This window comes from Triturus cristatus, chromosome 5_1, assembly GCF_964204655.1.
Source record: "Triturus cristatus chromosome 5_1, aTriCri1.1, whole genome shotgun sequence".
Classification (NCBI taxonomy): domain Eukaryota; kingdom Metazoa; phylum Chordata; class Amphibia; order Caudata; family Salamandridae; genus Triturus; species Triturus cristatus.
The window spans coordinates 123,727,911-123,743,177 of NC_140587.1; the positions used below are offsets into that span (position 1 = coordinate 123,727,911).

At 53.5% G+C, this 15,267-nt stretch overlaps 1 protein-coding gene across 1 annotated transcript in view; it reads right to left on the minus strand.

Moving 5' to 3' along the window:
* The window catches only part of LOC146830355 (uncharacterized), a 485,325-nt gene that overhangs the window by 68,021 nt on the left and 402,037 nt on the right, over window positions 1-15,267 (minus strand). The gene's annotated exons all lie outside the window — the stretch shown is intronic.

The following is a 15,267-nucleotide window of genomic DNA, read 5'->3' on the forward strand; positions in this document are numbered from 1 at the left end:
AGAGGTGTAGGAGAGTAGGAGAGTAGGATCTGCTTCTTATGGTTACCCCCACTTTTTGCTAATGTTTCTGGGGTGCCCTTATCAGTCCCTAGTATATGGTATACTATGCACCCCAGAGGCCTACCAGGGGCTGCAGCATGTATTATGCCACCCCTGGGAAGCCCTCCAAAATGACACCACAGGTCTGCCACCGCAGCCTGGGTAAGGTGGTGCATGCACCCCTTACTGAGATATAGGTTCACTATATCTCACCTATCACTGCACATATAAACCTATCAGTCACCCCTATGGCAGGCCTTATCAATCCTGAAAACAGGGTGCTTGGTTTTGTGTCAGAAGGTGCCCATGCATGAGCAGAGCCCCTTTTGAGCCTTCCGAATCTCTTCTCCGGGGTTGTCTGTGATGCAGCCTGAACATATACTCTTAAGTGCATTATAACCCAACGGTAAATGCTAACTTTGGACTGGCTGCATGGAAACATGTCGTGTTTGATGTCAAACACCTTGGAATCATACCCCCACACCAGTAACTGGTGTGGGAGTATGATCCCACCCTTCTAGAGGGAGAGACATGACAGCACTGGTATACGCGGTACCAGCTAACAGAGCCCTGGCATCACAAAATGGATGCTGCCAGCCACCGACACGGGTCTGGTATCCTGCTGCTGACCGAAACTCCGGCAGGGGAGGCCTGGACAATAGGTTTCCTGTCACAGGGAGGTGTTACCACCTCCGAGGCAGACCTTAGTGGATTAGGGCTGGGTGGGAGCACTCCAGGAGTGCTTTGAAGTCTGCACTGGGGGCACATTTGGTGTCCCTGTGCATAGTCCAGCTCAAACCGGTTGCAGGGGCTACCAGCCCCTGCTCTGGCGCGAAACTGGACAAAGAAAATGGGTGTTCCCACCCTCTTTCCAAACCCTCCCATAGGTGGGTCCCCAGAGTAAGTCAAACCCCTTCCTTGGGTATAAAGAAGGAACCCCTGTCCTTAGGACTTTAGATTACACCTGGACGAAACTCTGCTACAGAAATACCGGAACTTCGACGATCTACACGACTAGATGACTGAAGAATCTTCCTTGGACTAAAGGAGTTACTCCCCTGCTTGACAGGCACCAAAGACGCATCTGACTGGTCTACTTCTCCGAAGCTCCCGCCGGACGCCGAAGACTTTGTAGCCCAGGAGGTGGGTTTCCAGACTTTCCAGAGGCTGACCCGAGTCCGCAACAAAGCTGAGACCCTTAGCCCTCGTGGGTCTAGTGGAACCGGAACCCTTGGACACCGTGCACATTTGCAAGTGCATCAGCTTCTCAACGTCCCCTAAGGCTGTGCATTGGGTTACTTGTAGCCCAGACCCCGAGCACCTTTTCCACTGAAGATTGCTGGCCTACACTCCACGAGTGTTCCGTGAGCCTGCCCTTTGTGTGTTCGCTCGAGGCTCCTTTGCGATCCCTGGTCCGTTAACTGGTGGGTCCCTGTGAAGGCAACTCTTACTTCAATTGGGCTTCCCTGGTTTCTCCAGATGTGCCCTGACTCTCCATCACTTGGGGAGTCCTCAGGACCTTGCAGGTCCGCACCGAAGCATTTCTTCTCTTCCTGCATGGGTTGCTGTTGCCAAGGCTTGTTGTGTCTGTAGGAGAGTAGGGTCTGCAATCCTATGATCACCCAGATTTTTTGCTTTTGCTTCATTGGTTTACGACTTTCTCCGGCTGTGGGCCTGCCAATCAGACCCACAGCCTAGCTGTTCTCTCTCGAAATTAACACACATGTACATTAGGTGCATCCACTAATTGGAACTGGGCCGCCTTGTCAGTCCCTGTCTCAGCATACCACAGGTATCCAGGGCATCGGTGTACCCAGGGCCTACCAGGGGCTGAAGCATGTATTATGCCACCCCCGGAATGGCCGCCCAAATCTGACACAACTGGCTGCCCGACAGCTGGGGCCACGTGGTGTAATCACCCGTTGCTGTAGGTGTAGTATTCCTACACCTAAACCCTAAAATGGACACATGGATTCCTATCAGTCACTCCTATAGCAGGCCTTAACAATCCTGAAGGCAGAGTGCAGGGAATCATGTGGGACGGTGCTCTGGCGCGAGCTGAGCCCGTCGACGGCTTGCGGAACCAAGTCCTAATAGCCGTTCCATGGTGACGCGGGCCAACTACTTTTAATGCATTATAATCCTTGCGGTTATTTGCTAACTTTGGCATCGCATCACCTATACATGTCGAGTAAGGTGTCATACGAATGGGAATACGAACCCCTCGCCAGTCCTGGTGACGGGGTTAGCATTCCCCCCTTTTAGAGGGACACGACATGGAAGTAACCTTGAACCCCGGTTAAAGTTGACTCAAGCCTCAGCATCACAAAATGGATGCTGCCACCAGACACAAGTCTGACCTCCTGCTGCTGGGAGACCTTCCAGCGAAGGGAGCTTGGACAAAGGGTTTCCTGTCGAGGGCGGTGTTAGCACCATCCCAGACAGGGTTTGTGTATCCCAGGTAGGCAGGGCTGAAAGGAAGGTGATTGCCAGTGGCACCCCGGTGCTCACTGTGCATAGCCCGGCTCAAACCAGTTTCGGGGGCACACCAGCCCCTGAGCTGGCGCGAAGCCGGACAAAGGATAGGGGTGTAACCACCCCCCTCCTGGCTCCACCCATAGGTAGAACCTAGTCACGGGCCAGCCCCTTTTTCTTAGAATAAAGGTAGGAGCGAGTCCCCTTCCCAAATTGGATAATCAGATAATCGGATAACTCCGAATCACGAACTACTTTCCACGAAAGGAACTCTTGACTATTTCTGAAGACTCTCCCTTGTGGCTAAGGAGTAGCCACCCTGCACCAGCAGGCACCATCTAAGCGCTTGCGGTTTGCTGTAAGTCTCTCCTACGGATCAAGACTGCCCAGCTCGACGAGACCCGAGTTCCCTGCCATCTCTGACCTTTTACCTCCCTCATCAGCTCAGCTGAGAGTCGTAGGTGTGACGAGACCTGCGGGACCGGCTATCTTCAGAACCTGCACGACGCTTATCTAGCACGCCCACCGAGGGACCCTCGAGTGAGTGCACCTAGGGTTTGAGAAGCCCTAACCCTGAGCAGCTCCAGCATCGAAGTCTGCCTCCCCAGCATCCCCGAGATCTGCGTGGGGGACCTTCCGCTCCTTGTTGTTCACCGCGTTGTTCGACCACTTGCCGACCGGCTTGTGGCCCTCTTCACGACGCACCACAATTGTTTCATCACTAGTCTGGTTGCTCCAGACTGGCTCTTGCTCCCCTTCAACAGAGGAGTACCACGGACCCTCCTGGTCCGCTCCCGACGCCATCTTGACTCCCCCGCTTGGGTGGCCACTGCCAAGATCCGCTGCCCCTTCCTGGGCCCAGCATCATCGACAGCAGACACCTTCGTGGGACAGCTCGCCCTCCATCCTGGTCGCCGCCGCGCCTCCTGGTCCGAGGAACAGCCGAGTCCGACGTCACCCACTCACCTGGTCGAGGTGACTTCAGCCGGTACCCTCCTGGTACCCACACGATCGCTGGCTAGCGGTTGAGAACTGAGTCCCCTCTGCTTTCAGGTTTTCCTTCACCACCGATCCAGGCTTGGATCGCTCTGAACATCGTCACTGGTCGCCTGCCAGCAACTTCTTCTTTCAGGCTCCTGAGACTACACGAGGACTCCCGGCATCTTGCCGAACTTCACGCAGCCGCAGCCTCCGGGCTAGGTAACTCGAGCATCTCGGTGCTCCATCGCAGGTTCGCTCTACAAGTGTCCAGTTCCTTTTTCGTTTAGTCCCACTGATCGGATCACTCCGGAATCAGTATCTCCAGACTCTAACCATTCGCATTTCACTGTTAGTGTAGATGGTTTCTCGTGCCCCTCGGGCATTTGTGTAAATTGTGCAACTGAAGTATTTTCCTAAGAGTTTTGTAGTGTGCTTAGCTCCCTGACTCATAAAGAGCCAGGGTAGTCTTGTTATAAATAAATATCCTTTTATTTTCATAACAACTTGTGTGGTGTCCTTTCACTTGGTGTTCAAGGGGTATATGTGATGGTAAACAGCTGGCTTAACACGCCCTCTAGAGTTTAGCCTAAAGACTGCTCGTATCCACGCTACTAGGATAGCTGGTCTAAAAGGTTGACTTACAACCAATCATCAATAAGGGTCGTTTGGAATGATACACAGTGATCACTAGAATAGTGAGCACTACATATCAGGCCAACTTCTCACATTGGTGAGCAGCGGTTGGGATTTGAGCTTGCTGTTGTTTTACCACACACGTATCCTAAGAATATCGCAGTGAAAGATCACATAAGTACCCAGGTACATATAACTTAACTTAGAATACTCCGAGTTCTACTGAACCGGCTGTTGTAGTGTAACAGGGCTTAGCACACCCTGACTACAACTCTTAGCAAGGGATCAGTAGGTAAACCCATAGTGTAGGTAGGTGCAACACTTACACCTCACTAGAAAAGCATGTCGGTCCACGGAGAGTCTGCAGGGACTCCCTTAGTGGTCAGTGACCCTCCACAGGTCGTGTCACGATATGCAACTCTTAGCTTCAAGGAGATGCGACAACTGTGTGCCTCCAGGAAGCTAAACCAGGGTTCTAACCCTACCATCGCAATACTGATAGGTCTCTTAGAGGCGTACGATGCTAGGAGGTCCTCTAACCCAGGTCCCCCCAGTGCAGATGGGAACATGCCTCCCTTAGAGGGAACCCTCGGTGACCCAGACCTCGACCTCCACACAGAGGAGGAGGACGAGGACGAGTTATCGGGAGACGAGGCAGACAAAGGTCCAGTGGTAGTCGGCAGGCTTACAAGGACCAACTTAAGCAGGCATGAGAATGGAACTGGGGGAGCCCCGGGCCCACGCTCAAGCAGGCTTAACCTTGGGAACGGACGAGCTAGGTCTCTCTCCAGAGGCTCTGGCAGATCGGTTCATACACATGTCTCTCAGGCACCTTCTCAGAGAGGAATGACTTCCCCTCAGAGGAGGGAGCATGAAGCGAAGATGCGGGAGGTCAATCTGAGGATCGAGCGGGAAGAACTTGCCCTCGCCAAAGAAAGACTTGCCTTAGCCCGAGAGCAGAAATTAAGTGGGTTAGATCCCACTGGTGGCAGCATTCTCAATAGAGAGAAAGACAGGGGTATAGACACTAGACACCTGAGTAAAATAGTGCCCCCCTTTAAACAAGGGGACGACATCCACAAGTGGATAACTGCCTTGGAGAGGGCCTGCACTGTCCAGTGCGTCCCCCCAAGTCAGTGGGCAGCTATACTGTGGCTTTCCTTTGAAGGTAAAGGAAGGGACAAGCTCCTCACTACAAGAGCTGAGGATGCTAACAACTACCAAGTCCTGAAGAACACACTGATTGATGGGTTCGGCTTAACCACGGAACAGTACCGGGTGCTGTTCCGGGACACCCAGAAAATTCAGTCTCAGGATTGGGCTGACTTTGTCGATTGTGCCACTAAGGCTTTGGAAGGCTGGTTGCTGGGTAGCAAGGTTACTGATTACACAGGATTGTACAATCTTATCATGCGAGAACAGATTTTAAACAACTGTCAGAACCAATTGTTGCATCAGCACCTTGTCGACTCGGATCTGACCTCTCCCCAAGAATTGGGAAAGAAGGCAGACAGATGGGTCAGAACAAGGGTCAAGCAGAACCAGAATCAGAACCAGGGTGGTCAGAAGAAAGCAGACCAAAAGGGTAACAAGAACGAACAAAATGACCAGAAGTCTTCGACAGGTCCCCAACAAACCAAAGAGGGTGGGGGTCAGGCTTCACAGAAGAAGAAGACTCAAGAAGGCCAGTCAAAAAGGTGGTGCCAATACTGTAAAAGTAAGACTCACTGGTTTAGTGAGTGCACCAAGAAAGGAGGGCAAACTCCTACCACTGCAGCCCCTAAGGCTCCTGCGCCCCCTAGTACAGTCAGCAGTGGTAGTGCGCCTCCCAAGGCATTAGTTGGGTTAACCTTGGGAACCGAGGGGAGTGACGACTTAGTCGGCACGCTCACTCAGGCCGTCCTTGTCTGTACAGGGGATATGGATATGTCCCCTGATGCCAGTCCCAATACTTTGGGCAAATACAGGCAGACACCTTTGATAAATGGAAAAGTGGCTCAGGCCTACAGGGACACGTGTGCCAGTGTCACCATGGTGACGCCTAACTTCGTGGACCCTGGACAGATCATGCTAGGTACCAGTTACCTAGTGACCAATGCCAGCAACGTCACTACCAATCACAGTATGGCAGTTGTTGATTTCTCCTGGGGAGGGGTAAGTGGCCCGAAAAAGGTTGTGGTTAGTTCAGACCTCCCCGTAGAATGTCTGTTGGGCAATGATTTGGAAACGTCACAATGGTCAGAAGTGGAGCAGAGGACTCACATGGAAATGTTAGGTTTGCCAGCACATGTCCTTGCTGTGACCAGGTCACAGGCCAAGAGATGCCCCACTGAACAGGTGCTGGATCCTGGAAGAACGGACCAGACACCTTCCAAGAAAAGGAGCAGTAAGGGTAAGGCTTCGCCTTCCCCCTTGCCCCAGGTCGTGGATCAAGTCTCCGAGGAGGCTGACCTTAAAGAACTGAGGGAAACTGAGCCGCAAGAGCTTGAACCTGGTCAGGTTGAGTTTCTGGGCTCAGGGGGACCCTCCAGGGAAGACCTGGGGAAGGCACAGTTAGACTGCCCCTCACTTGAACCCCTCAGACAGCAGGCCGCTGCTGAGGCTGCAGGGAACGCCACAGGTACCCACAAAGTGTACTGGGACGATGGACTCCTGTACTCTGAGGCAAGAGACCCCAAACCTGGTGCGACCAGGAGGCTGGTCATCCCCTTGTCTCTGAGAGGTTTCCTTCTCACCTTGGCCCACGAGATTCCCCTTGCAGGTCACTTAGGCCAGAATAAGACTTGGGACAGAATTGTTCCACACTTTCACTGGCCCCACATGTCCGAAGATACGAAGGAGTTTTGCCGCTCCTGTGTCACTTGCCAAGCCAGTGGTAAGTCAGGTGGCACGACAAAGGCCCCCCTCATACCACTACCCGTGGTGGGGGTACCCTTTGAACGAGTGGGGATCGACATTGTCGGACCAATGGAACCCCAGACAGCATCAGGGCACAAGTTTATACTGGTGGTGGTGGACCACGCCACCAGGTATCCTGAAGCTATTCCCCTTAGGACCACTACAGCACCTGTGGTGGCACGGGCCCTACTTGGAGTGTTCTCCAGAGTGGGCTTCCCTAAGGAGGTCGTCTCAGACAGAGGTGCAAACTTCATGTCGGGATATCTGACTGCTATGTGGAAGGAATGTGGTGTCAACTACAAGTTCACCACACCCTATCACCCACAATGCAATGGGCTGGTTGAGAGATTCAACCGGACCCTAAAAGGGATGATTCACGGACTACCTGAAAAGCTTCGGCGGAGATGGGATGTCCTGATACCCTGCCTCTTGTTCGCCTACAGAGAGGTCCCGCAGAAGGGGGTTGGCTACAGCCCTTTGAGCTTCTGTTCGGACATCCTGTAAGGGGACCCCTTTGTTTGGTAAAGGAAGGATGGGAGAGACCTCTCAGAAAGCCGGCATCAAACATTGTGGACTATGTGCTCGGTCTCCGCTCGCGGATGGCGGAGTACATGGAGAAGGCGTCTAAAAACCTTGAGGCGAGCCAAGAATTACAGAAAGCTTGGCACGACCAAAAGGCTGTCCTAACTGTGTATCAGCCTGGACAGAAGGTGTGGGTGCTGGAGCCAGTGGCCCCAGCAGCACTCAAAGACAAATGGTCTGGGCCCCACACGATCATTGAGCAAAAGGGAGAGGTCACCTACTTGGTAGACCTGGGAACTCCCCGGAGCCCCCACAGGGTGCTCCATGTAAACAGGCTCAAGGCATATGTCGACAGGGAGGGCATGGGCTTGCTCATGGCCACAGATGAGGGACAGGAGGAGGAGAGTGACCCTCTCCCAGACCTGCTCTCTCAGAACCCTGACGATGGATCAGTAGATGGTGTTGTCTTTTGTGGCAGCCTCTCTGGACATCAACAAGAGGATTGTAAACAGGTTCTTCAATCCTTTCGACATATGTTCTCTCTGACACCCAGTCAGACTAAGTGGTGTACCCACGAGGTCGACACTGGGGACAGTCTGCCCGTAAAGAGTAAAATCTATCGGCAACCTGATCATGTCAGAGACTGCATCAAGACAGAGGTGCAGAAAATGTTGGAGCTGGGAGTCATTGAACCCTCGGACAGCCCCTGGGCTAGTCCCGTAGTGCTCGTGCCGAAACCTCACACCCAGGGCGGTAAGAAAGAGATGAGGTTTTGCGTGGACTACAGAGGTCTCAATGCGGTCACTAAGACCGACGCCCACCCGATACCCAGAGCAGACGAACTTATCGACCGGTTGGCCTCGGCCAACTACTTAAGTACGTTTGACCTGACAGCTGGGTATTGGCAAATCAGGTTAGCTGAGGAGGCCAAGCCCAAAACAGCATTTTCTACCCCGGGTGGGCATTATCAGTTCGTGGTAATGCCCTTTGGTTTGAAAAATGCACCTGCCACCTTCCAAAGGCTGGTGAATCGAGTTCTCACTGGGTTGGACGACTTCTGTGCGGCGTATCTGGACGATATCGCTGTCTTTAGCTCCACCTGGGAGGATCACCTGGTCCACCTGAGGAAAGTGTTAGAGGCCCTGCAGAAGGCAGGCCTCACTATCAAGGCCACCAAGTGCCAGATAGGGCAGACACAGGTTGTATACCTGGGCCACCTTGTAGGTGGAGGCCAGGTTCAACCATTGGAGAGCAAAATACAGGCCATCCTCCAACCACCCAGACTCAGGTTCGAGCTTTCTTGGGCCTGACTGGTTATTACCGGAAATTTGTCAGAAATTATGGATCCATTGTGACCCCGCTAAACGACCTGACAAGTAAAAAGATGCCAAAAAAAGTTCAGTGGACAGCAAGCTGTCAGAAGGCATTCGATGACCTAAAGCAGGCCATGTGCACAGCACCTATCCTAAAGAGTCCAGACTACTCCAAACCATTCATTGTCCAAACAGACGCTTCGGAGCTGGGTGTGGGAGCTGTTCTATCGCAACTGAATTTTGATGGTCATGACCAGCCCATAGCTTTTATTAGCAGGAGGCTGACCCCCAGAGAGAAGAATTGGTCAGCTATTGAGAGGGAGGCCTTTGCTGTGGTTTGGGCCCTGAAGAAGTTGAGGCCATACTTGTTTGGCACTCACTTCAAGATTCAGACCGACCATAAGCCCCTCTTGTGGCTAAATCAAATGAAGGGTGAAAACCCCAAACTACTTAGGTGGTCCATTTCCCTACAGGGGATGGACTTCACAGTGGAGCATAGACCTGGCACTGATCATGGCAATGCAGATGGGCTCTCCAGGTATTTCCACTTAGAGCAAGAAGACTCACCTGGTCAAGGTTAGCTTATTGTCCCAAAGTTTGGGGGGGGGTCATGTAGGAGAGTAGGGTCTGCAATCCTATGATCACCCAGATTTTTTGCTTTTGCTTCATTGGTTTACGACTTTCTCCGGCTGTGGGCCTGCCAATCAGACCCACAGCCTAGCTGTTCTCTCTCGAAATTAACACACATGTACATTAGGTGCATCCACTAATTGGAACTGGGCCGCCTTGTCAGTCCCTGTCTCAGCATACCACAGGTATCCAGGGCATCGGTGTACCCAGGGCCTACCAGGGGCTGAAGCATGTATTATGCCACCCCCGGAATGGCCGCCCAAATCTGACACAACTGGCTGCCCGACAGCTGGGGCCACGTGGTGTAATCACCCGTTGCTGTAGGTGTAGTATTCCTACACCTAAACCCTAAAATGGACACATGGATTCCTATCAGTCACTCCTATAGCAGGCCTTAACAATCCTGAAGGCAGAGTGCAGGGAATCATGTGGGACGGTGCTCTGGCGCGAGCTGAGCCCGTCGACGGCTTGCGGAACCAAGTCCTAATAGCCGTTCCATGGTGACGCGGGCCAACTACTTTTAATGCATTATAATCCTTGCGGTTATTTGCTAACTTTGGCATCGCATCACCTATACATGTCGAGTAAGGTGTCATACGAATGGGAATACGAACCCCTCGCCAGTCCTGGTGACGGGGTTAGCATTCCCCCCTTTTAGAGGGACACGACATGGAAGTAACCTTGAACCCCGGTTAAAGTTGACTCAAGCCTCAGCATCACAAAATGGATGCTGCCACCAGACACAAGTCTGACCTCCTGCTGCTGGGAGACCTTCCAGCGAAGGGAGCTTGGACAAAGGGTTTCCTGTCGAGGGCGGTGTTAGCACCATCCCAGACAGGGTTTGTGTATCCCAGGTAGGCAGGGCTGAAAGGAAGGTGATTGCCAGTGGCACCCCGGTGCTCACTGTGCATAGCCCGGCTCAAACCAGTTTCGGGGGCACACCAGCCCCTGAGCTGGCGCGAAGCCGGACAAAGGATAGGGGTGTAACCACCCCCCTCCTGGCTCCACCCATAGGTAGAACCTAGTCACGGGCCAGCCCCTTTTTCTTAGAATAAAGGTAGGAGCAAGTCCCCTTCCCAAATTGGATAATCAGATAATCGGATAACTCCGAATCACGAACTACTTTCCACGAAAGGAACTCTTGACTATTTCTGAAGACTCTCCCTTGTGGCTAAGGAGTAGCCACCCTGCACCAGCAGGCACCATCTAAGCGCTTGCGGTTTGCTGTAAGTCTCTCCTACGGATCAAGACTGCCCAGCTCGACGAGACCCGAGTTCCCTGCCATCTCTGACCTTTTACCTCCCTCATCAGCTCAGCTGAGAGTCGTAGGTGTGACGAGACCTGCGGGACCGGCTATCTTCAGAACCTGCACGACGCTTATCTAGCACGCCCACCGAGGGACCCTCGAGTGAGTGCACCTAGGGTTTGAGAAGCCCTAACCCTGAGCAGCTCCAGCATCGAAGTCTGCCTCCCCAGCATCCCCGAGATCTGCGTGGGGGCCCTTCCGCTCCTTGTTGTTCACCGCGTTGTTCGACCACTTGCCGACCGGCTTGTGGCCCTCTTCACGACGCACCACGATTGTTTCATCACTAGTCTGGTTGCTCCAGACTGGCTCTTGCTCCCCTTCAACAGAGGAGTACCACGGACCCTCCTGGTCCGCTCCCGACGCCATCTTGACTCCCCCGCTTGGGTGGCCACTGCCAAGATCCGCTGCCCCTTCCTGGGCCCAGCATCATCGACAGCAGACACCTTCGTGGGACAGCTCGCCCTCCATCCTGGTCGCCGCCGCGCCTCCTGGTCCGAGGAACAGCCGAGTCCGACGTCACCCACTCACCTGGTCGAGGTGACTTCAGCCGGTACCCTCCTGGTACCCACACGATCGCTGGCAAGCGGTTGAGAACTGAGTCCCCTCTGCTTTCAGGTTTTCCTTCACCACCGATCCAGGCTTGGATCGCTCTGAACATCGTCACTGGTCGCCTGCCAGCAACTTCTTCTTTCAGGCTCCTGAGACTACACGAGGACTCCCGACATCTTGCCGAACTTCACGCAGCCGCAGCCTCCGGGCTAGGTAACTCGAGCATCTCGGTGCTCCATCGCAGGTTCGCTCTACAAGTGTCCAGTTCCTTTTTCGTTTAGTCCCACTGATCGGATCACTCCGGAATCAGTATCTCCAGACTCTAACCATTCGCATTTCACTGTTAGTGTAGATGGTTTCTCGTGCCCCTCGGGCATTTGTGTAAATTGTGCAACTGAAGTATTTTCCTAAGAGTTTTGTAGTGTGCTTAGCTCCCTGACTCATAAAGAGCCAGGGTAGTCTTGTTATAAATAAATATCCTTTTATTTTCATAACAACTTGTGTGGTGTCCTTTCACTTGGTGTTCAAGGGGTATATGTGATGGTAAACAGCTGGCTTAACACGCCCTCTAGAGTTTAGCCTAAAGACTGCTCGTATCCACGCTACTAGGATAGCTGGTCTAAAAGGTTGACTTACAACCAATCATCAATAAGGGTCGTTTGGAATGATACACAGTGATCACTAGAATAGTGAGCACTACATATCAGGCCAACTTCTCACAGTGTCCAATCCGGGCACCGACGCTGCAGCACTCGACACTTTTTGTGGGACAGCTCGAATCCAGCTCCTGGTTGTCCTCGACGCCTCCTGCTCCTCGTGGCTAAAAAGTCAAGCTTCCCCTCTTCGCACCTAAAGCACCCGACATCAGTGGGCATTCGTCTATCGTGCCCCTGGTCACTGGCAAGTGAACCAGACTCTGTCCCCTCTGCTTTCAGGTTCTTCACATCTTCAATCCAGGCTTGGATCTCTTCGGATACTTCTCCTCTTGCCGGCATCAGCACTTTTCTGCAAGCTGCCATTGAAAACGACGACGCGACCCAACACCATTTGACACCTATGCACCCGGCTTTCCTGGGTGAGGTAACACGAATACTCCGGTGGTCTCGTGGGTGTTGACCCTAGAACCATCTAAGTCCAAAAGGGTTTGTTCCCAGTCCACCTCTAAGTGTCCTTAAACTTTAAAATTCTGGGCAAATGTGGTGGGGTACCCCTTCTGTAGCCAGGCAAGGGGGAAAAGCAGACTGCATGGGGCGAGAGGTGGCAGCGAGGTCCAAGGATCTGTGCGTAGCCCTAGAGTCCTTAAAACGCTTGAGAATGTTGCCCGCCTTGTCGCCAAACAAACAAGGGCCATCAAAAGGCATGTCCAAAAGAGTTGATTGGACATCCCCAGAGAAGCCAGTGGACCTCAGCCAGGTGTAGCGCCTCAGAGCTACTAACGTTGAAATCGTTCTACCCAGTGAGTCGGCGGTATACAGCCCACACCGGATGCTGAACTTTTCTGCTTCTCGACCCTCTGCAACAGCGTGGGTGAGCACTGCCTGGGCCTCCTCCGGGCACTGTGGCACCACTTGCGCAGCCGTGTCCCACACAGTGTGTGTGTGCAGCGGCCCAAGAGACATGCAGTGTTCACCGACCGCAGTCCTAAGCTGGTGAAAGAAAACATCTTCCCAAGATGGACCAGCTTCTTGGATTCCTATCCTGGGGAGCTGTTGCGAATGTGCCTTGGGAGGTAGAGGCTTGGTCCACCAAGCTCTCGGGAGTAGGGTGTTGGGAGAGGAAAAGCTGGTCGCCTGTGGCCGGGCGCTGGCAACGGGCAACCATCCTGTCCACAGGAGCCCCTGTGCTGCGCTTGGACCAAGTGCCTAGAAGGATGTCAGTGAAGGCCTCACTAAATGGCAGCAGGGCCCCCAAAGAGGATGCTGTCGGCTGAAGCACCTCAGTCCGGAGGTTAGTTCTGACAGCCACCGTAGGAAGCTCAAGGAGCAGGGCTTCAGCTGCCCTGCGCAACACCACAGCGTAGGAGGCTCCCTCCGCCATAGCCACAATAGGGGGAGAAAGCATACCAAGGTCTGGGAAGGAATCCAGAACACAGGCATCCCTGAACTCCTCCCTCCAGTCCGCCTCTTCAAGGTGGTCTACAAGAGGGTCAACAGACCCCTCCCAATTCTCCTCACCCTCTACTGGCTGCCACTCAGGGCAGTAGGGAACGCCAGGGATGAACAATGGGCCAAAAGTATCCTCTGGCGCCGGTACCGATGTCGGACCTTCACTGTGTCCAAGTCGGGGGTGAAGCTGGGGTCGACGCTGGCTGGAGCGCAGCCGGCATCGGGGTATTGCCACTGGAAGTGGTGCCAGGGAAGGTAACATGAGGTCGACCGGCACTGATCCGAATCCAGGCCTGGATCCATGTGGGCCCTGCGGCGCCAAGGTCGGAGCCACCAGCATCAAAGGCCTAGAGCCCCCAGTCGAGTCGGTGGGGCCTGAAGGAGGAGTCGGGCTGGCAAAAGATGGAGTGGAGGGCTTCGGGAAGCTGGGCAGGGGACGCTCTGGCTCCTGGAAAGGGAAGGAAGCACGGAGTCGTCCCAGCGGGTTCCAAGGACTGAGCTGCAGTGTGGCGACGCTCCGGCTAACGGACGGGGAGAAGGAGATGCTTCTTCCTGTGCTTCAACTCCCCGATGAGTGCGAAGACTTCGATGACGAATGGAGATGGCTCCGTGACAGGTCCCATGACCTTCCCCTTGACTGGGACCTCTAATGGCGCGGAGCGGACTTCCAGGCCTCCAGAAGCTTTCGAGACAGCTCCTGCAAAGACTTCAGGTTCAAGGCCCGGCAGTCGGAGCACGACTTTGGGTCGTGGTCGCGCTCCAGGCATTAAAGGCACAGGAGGTGCGGATCGGTGACCAACATCACCTTGTGATAGGAGTCACAGGGTTTGAAACCGGGCCGATGACTGGACACCCCTTGTGCACCAGGAGTCGCAAGACGCAAAAAAGAAGTCGTCAACAGTCGAAAAAGAGTTAGTCAAAAAGTGACTAGGGGCACGCACTCCTTGGATCTGCGCTGGCTGGTGCGGAAAAGGAAGAACTGACATCAGCACGCAGGGGCGGCTTCTAAGTAGACCACAATGCCGACAACTAATGCAGAGTCGATCGACGCCACTTACCGAAGCGCAGGGGAACTGCTACGAAAAAGTTTTTCTGGATCCAGTCTGAAGCCTGGAGGTAATTCCAAGCAAGAAATCTATAACTACGGTACCTTTCAGATTATATGTTACTAAGGTAACCAGGGCACTGGAACACCAGGGTTCTCCCATAGGCTGCAGCATGTATTATGCCACCCATGGGAGCCCATGCAAACTGTCCACAGGCCTGCCAATGCATCCTGTGTGAAATGGTGCATGCACCTTTCAACACAGATTTAAGGCTTACCTTATATCCCTGGCGCTGCACTTAAACCCTATAAATTCCTCCTAAGGTAGGCCCTTCAGCCCAAGGGCAGGGTGCATGGTTCTAAGTGTTAGGGTGCCCTGCAGGGCCCAAGATTCCATTGTCTGGGCTTTGTAAGCATGGGGAAGACATCTTAAGGTATGTAGTGGACACTGGTCAAGACAAGATGTCCAACTACATGATGGCTTCCCCGAACCTAGACGTAGCCCGCGAGTCCTTAAAGCGCTCCATGGCCAAGTCTGCCTGATCTCCAAAGAGACAGGCGCAATCAAAGGGTATGTCCTGGACATCCCCAAAAAAGTCAGAAATTCACAGCCAGCCATGGCTCCGAATAGCCACTGTTGATGACATTGCCCTGCCCAGTGAGTCAGTTGTGTCAAGCCCATATAGAATGGTAAACTTGGCTGCAAATCGCCCGTTAGAAACCGCTTGGGAAGGAAAAGGTCCTGGTTTCCTCGGAACCTATGGCAGCACC